The sequence below is a fragment of the Cebus imitator genome, unplaced genomic scaffold (genome assembly GCF_001604975.1).
Source record: "Cebus imitator isolate Cc_AM_T3 unplaced genomic scaffold, Cebus_imitator-1.0 Scaffold662, whole genome shotgun sequence".
NCBI classification, from domain to species: domain Eukaryota; kingdom Metazoa; phylum Chordata; class Mammalia; order Primates; family Cebidae; genus Cebus; species Cebus imitator.
In genome coordinates this window covers 295,735-301,650 of record NW_016107977.1, presented here as the reverse complement: position 1 = coordinate 301,650, position 5,916 = coordinate 295,735, and positions in this window count along the sequence as shown.

The window sequence follows — 5,916 nt, the reverse complement described above, 5'->3', positions numbered from 1 at the left end:
TCCTAATGCTATCACTCTGGGGCTGAACATTTCTACACACTAATGTGGGGAGGAATACACACTCAGTTCATAGCACCAGAGAAAACACGCTAATGTCCATGTTTTAGGCACCCTACCAGGAATTTCTGTGCACACACACACACTCACACACTCATTCGCACAAATGAGATAATTCTATACACAGACCCTCCAGCTTCCTCTTTTTTATGAAACAATATACTCTGAAGATTGCTGCATTTCGTAGACTTAAATATACTTCCTTTTTTTTTTAGATGGAGTTTCGCTCTTGTTGCCCAGGCTGGAGTACAGTGGCGCGATCTCAACTCACTGCAACTTCCGCCTTCTGGGTTCAAGCAGTTCTCCTGCCTCAGCCTCCCAAGTAATCAGGATTACAGGCACCTGCCATCACGCCTGGCTAATTTTTGTGTTTTTAGTACAGGTGGGGTTTCACCATGTTGGCCAGGCTGGTCTCAAACTCCTCACTTCAAGTGATCCACCCACCTTGGCCTCCAAAAGTGCTGGGATTACAGACATGAGCCACTACGCCCTGCCACCTGCTTCTTTGGTGGTGGCAGGGCGCAGTGGCTCATGTCTGTAATCACCCACCATGACTTCACGGTAACGCGGACCTAGGGATGCTATGTAGTTAATCTCGATAGTGCTTAAGTTGTTCCTATCCTTTTCCAATCACTGCAATGCTTTGGTGAGCCTCTGTATTACGTGTCTTGACAAGAAGTGGGCTTGCTGGGCCAGAGCTCCTACGTGTGCAGTTCTGGCAAATGAAACTAGATCCCCCCATGGAGCATAGCCCTCCAGCTCACTCTAACGGTGATTGTCAAAGTTTGGAACTTGCCAATCTGATAGTGGAAAGTAGGATCTCACTGATATTTCAGTTTACATTTCTCTTATTGTAATGACAGTAAGCATGTTTTCAAATGTTTCAAGGCATTTTTCTTTTCTGGGAAGGATTTCTTCCCATTGCCCATTTTCCAATTCAGTTGTTGGATTTCTTTCTTTGATTTATAGCAGCCACTTTGCCTGTGACTTAAGCTGCATGTATTATTAAGCATATGATTCTATTTTCCCATGGACAAAGTATACCATATTCTTTTTCATGACTGCATGGTAAATTCTATCTTAGGGATGTGCCACAATTTTTTTTTTTCTTTTTGAGATGGAGTCTTGCTCTGTTGCCCAGGCTGGAGGGCAATGGCATGATCTCGGCTCACCGCAACCTCCGCCTCCTGGGTTCAAGTGATTCTTCTGCCTCAACCTCCTGAGTAGCTGGGATTACAGGCATGTGCCACCACACCTGGCTAATTTTGTATTTTTAGTAGAGGCAGGGTTTCTCTGTATTGGTCAGGCTGGTCTTGAACTTCTGATCTCAGGTGATCCTCCCACCTTGACCTCCCAAATTGCTGGGATTACAGGTGTGAGCCACTGCACCCAGAGATTTATTTCTGTTTATCTTTTTTTTTTTTTTTAACTTTAAGCAGGATGTTTTCTGCCATGCAGATATGTTTTTTTTCTTATCTGGTGGAATAAATCAATTATGATGCTTATGGCCACAGGGTTTTGCAAGATCATTAAAAAATTCACCCCTTTCCAAGACTACAGGGGTTTTGTGTGTGTGTGTGTGTGTGTGTGTGGTTTTCTTTGAGACAGAGTCTTGTTCTGTTACCCAGGCTGAAGTGCAGTGGCACAATCTTGGCTCACTGCAGCCTCCACCTTCTGGGTTCAAGCGATCCTCCTGCCTCAGCCTCCAGAGTAGCTGGGACTACAAGCATGTCACCACACCCGGCTGACTTTTGTATTTTTAGTGGGATTGGGGTTTCACCATGTTGCTCGGGCTGGTCTCAAACTCCTGACCTCAAATAATCTGACCACCTTGGCCTCCCAAAGTGCTGGGATTACAAGTGTAAGCCACCTCACCTGGCCAACGGTTGTTGTTTTTTTAAGAATAATTTTCTTCCGGTATTCTTTTGGTTTCCATCTTTGATCCCTCAGGCTCCCTCTGGAGGGAGTGGGCCGGCCTGGCTACATAAAGCCACATCCCCAATAGAATAAAAGTCACCACCTGGGAGGGTGTCTGGCCCCCAGCTTTGCACCCCATGGTCAGGCCGCTGTGCCCCTGAGTGGAATTGTCCCCTAAACACAGTTCCCCTCCCTCCCATCACAAGCACGATGGTCTCAGAGCTGGGAACAGGGTGCAGGCCAGCTTCCAGCTGCTCACACTGGAAGAGGAAAGACCCTTGGCACCATGAGAAGCGAACGCGAGGCCACTCCAGCTTTGTGCGCCCTGGCCTTGCCAGCCCCCTTTCTCCATCTCCCCTGGGACACCACCGTTCATATGTGAGCTACTTTGTGTCAGAAGCTGCCATGGGCCGGGATGGGATAATGATGGTGAGCAGACAGCCCACTGCGCACATTGCCATGATGCTGGATTCTCTGGACTCTAGATCCTAAGATGGAGTAGAGATCTAGAGTCTAGAGAATCCAGCCTGAGCCCCGGCCGAGAGTCAGGGCCAGCCAGGACCTGGGGAGGAAAGGTGACTGCCAGAGGGAACAGCACATGCTAAAGGATCTCCCGCAGGGCTCAGGAGGACACTGAAAACCAAGCCCAGCAATTCCACTGCTGAGATCAGGATGCAGCACACAGGGCACGAGGTCCCAGGCAAAACCAAGCAGAAGAGAGGACCCCTGCACACCCGGCGGCAGCCACGGTGCAGGTGTAGGAATGCAACCACCCCCAACCCCACACCCAGAGAGGGGGAGCTGGCGGACCCGGGGAATGGCTAGGCTTTGGCACCTGTCGAACGGGCTCAGGCTCTGCTTCCAACTTAAAAATTCTGATGCGGTTTTCTCATCTATAAAATGGGGTGACACTATGGCAGCCCCTGACACTGCAAACCCTCAAATCAGCAAGCACTCTTCAGTGCGTGTGTTACAGGAAAGGCGTCTCGATACAGACCCCAACAGACAACTCTTGGATCTTCACAAGAAAGAATTCAGAGCAAGTCCTCAGAGTAAAGTGAAAGCAAGTTTATTAGGAAAGCGAAGGGGTCAAAGAACGGCTACTCCACAGACAGAGCAGCCCGAGGGCTTCTGGCTACGCATTTTTATGGTTATTTCTTGATTATACGCTAAACAAGAGGTGGGTCATTCATACCTCCCCCTTTCAGACCATATAGGGGAGCTTCTGACGTTGCCGTGGCATTGTGGCATTTGTAAACTGTCGTGGTGCTGGTGGGCGTGTAGCAGTGAGGACGACCAGAGGACGCATCTTGTTGCCATTTGGGGTTCTGGCCGCTTCTCTACTGCAGCCTGTTTTATCAGCAAGGTCTTTATGACGCGATCTTGTCCCAACCTCCTATCTCATCCTGTGACTTAGAATGTCTTAACCGTCTGGGAACGCAGCCCAGTAGGTCTCAGCCTTATTTTACCGGCCCCTATTCAAGATAGAGTTGCTCTGGTTCAAATGCCTGACAGGTGCAGAGGGAGGGTAGTGACTGGAGCCCACTCACTACCAAGCCACACGCACCCACACTCCTGAATCGTATTTTACTAGTTTACAAGCATCTTACTAGTTTAATCCCCACAACAGTGAGCCGTGGAAGGTTGTTTCTCTCCCAGATTTCTGCACATGCTCCGTACCTGTAGGATTTGGGGGAACAGGTCAAATTGCACAAGCTAATCCCTGAAAGGTGAACCCCACAGCCCCTCAGCCCTCTCCCAGAGCCAGTGGCCTGGGTGCCAGGTCCCCGACAAATGCTGGCTCCATGGCAGCTGCCATCATTTCCCTGCCAAGGTGCTAGTTAGCACAGCAACCCCGAGGTCCTCCTGCGGGTAAGCAGCTGAGGCTCAGCCAGCATGGCCCAGGGAGGGAGGGGCTGTGCTGCCCCTCTGGGATCCCTCGGGGGGTTTTGGGGGCCCCAGCAGAAGGTTTGCCGGTGAGAAAGTCGGGAAGTGCTGCTTCTTACAGGGCTGCCTTCAATTATTTCAGCTGCACCGAGGTTTTTCAAAATCAGACCAAATAAACTTTTGCATCTAAAAAAGGCAAAACAGGGTCATTTGAAACAGAGAAGAAAGCCTTTCCCATATCTGGAGGGTGTGGCCTGACGTTCTGGAGCAGGGGCAAGGGTTCGCTTGGGTTTTGTGCCTGTGCCAGGGCGATTAGCCCAGCCCCTGCTTCAGGAGGGAAGTTATTTTCTTTTAAATCAAATGTGCGGCCACCTGAGTTTCCTTTCTCTGATTTGCTTCGTGGTTCCCGGGCCCCCTGCTGCTGTCGGGTCAACATCGTTAAAGCGTTCTGTGTGCTTTTCCTAAGTAGGGGACCGCAACAGACTCCACAGTATCCACCCGGTCGGGCCCAAGGCAGGAGGAAGGGCGGCACACCCAAACTCCAGGGCCGCCTGCAGCACCCTACACCCACCCCTCTCCGCCTCTGGGGAGCATCCCGCCGCCAGCACCCCCACTTCTCCTCACGTGGCCCGGCGCTCCGGAGACGTCTGAGAGCCAGGCTTTTCCTGAAGAGTCAGGACTGGAAGGCGGTGAGGGCATCAGCTTTTTTCTTCTCTTTTCTTGTAGCAGTTACACCCCCATGGTTAAATTAAACTCACATCGGCTAAATTAGGCCCAAAGGGAGGGGCATCTGCTGCTAAGCGGTGTGTTTTGTCCCCCTAGGACTTCCACCCATTGCTGAGCTCCAGACAACAACAGGAGACGACAGGCCGCACCGGGACCCCTCCTGGTGACAGGCGCCCTCACACGGGTGGGCTTTCTTGTGGATAGTCAGTCAGCATCTGCCCCTCACAACAGCCCTGTCTGGGAGGAAGGTCCTTGCTCTCCTTGCTCATTCATTCAACCATTGTTTTCGTTTTGTTCAGGACTGCCGACTAAACACTTTCAAGCACGGTGGACCCTTGAACAACGCGGGTTCAAACCACAGGTCCACTCACAGGGATCTTTTTCAATCAGAGTTACCCGGAGGGTCCCTGCCTCTCCTGCCTCCCCTTCCACCTCCTCCACCTCTTCCTCTCTGCCACCCTGAGGCAACAAGACCAGCCCCTCCTCCTCAGCCACTCCACGTGGAGATGACGAGGGCGGTTTGATGATCCACTTCCCCGTAGTAAATACTTTCTCTTACGATATTCTTAATGACATTGATTTCCCCTAGCTTAGTTTATTGTAAAAATACAATAAGCTCCTGCCTCAGCCTCTTGAGTAGCTGGGATTACAGGCATGCGTCACCACACCCAACTAATTTTGTATTTTTTAGTAGAGACGGGGTTACTCCATGTTGGTCAGGCTGGTCTTGAGCTCCTGACCTCAGGTGATCCACCTGCCTCGGCCTCCCAAGGTGCTGGGATTATAGGTGTGAGCCACTGGGCCCCACAATAGTTTAATGTTATCAGTAAGAGTTCCAGTTAACAGCAGGCTTTTCATTAGTTACGTTTGGAGGGAGCCTGAAGTTATACATGGGTTTTCAACTGCTTGAGGGGTCGGCACTCCAAGCCCCACATTGTTCAAGGGGCAACTGCACCTCTCTTAACCTGTCTCCCCTGTCCTCTGATATAGAATAAATATAAAAACAAACACTTAGAAGCCCTTGCAAACCAGGAAAAATGCCACCAACAGACCAGACCATGGTCCGTTGGAGAATTTCTGGAAGGTATAAAGCAGAGCGATCAGGTGAGGGTGAAACGCAACAGAGCCAATGCCGTGCAGGTGAGAGGCCGTCTTAAAACCCTCCAGTCTGGACATGGGGTAGGTGGGGGCAGTGGAGGAGGAACGAGTCATGAAGCCTGGACGCGGTAATCACACAAAGGGCTGCCCAGGTGCCTGACTGAGCCGGTGTCCTGCCTGTCCTCAGGGCATGCACCGTCACCAGTTTTTTTTTTTTTTTTTTTTTTTTTT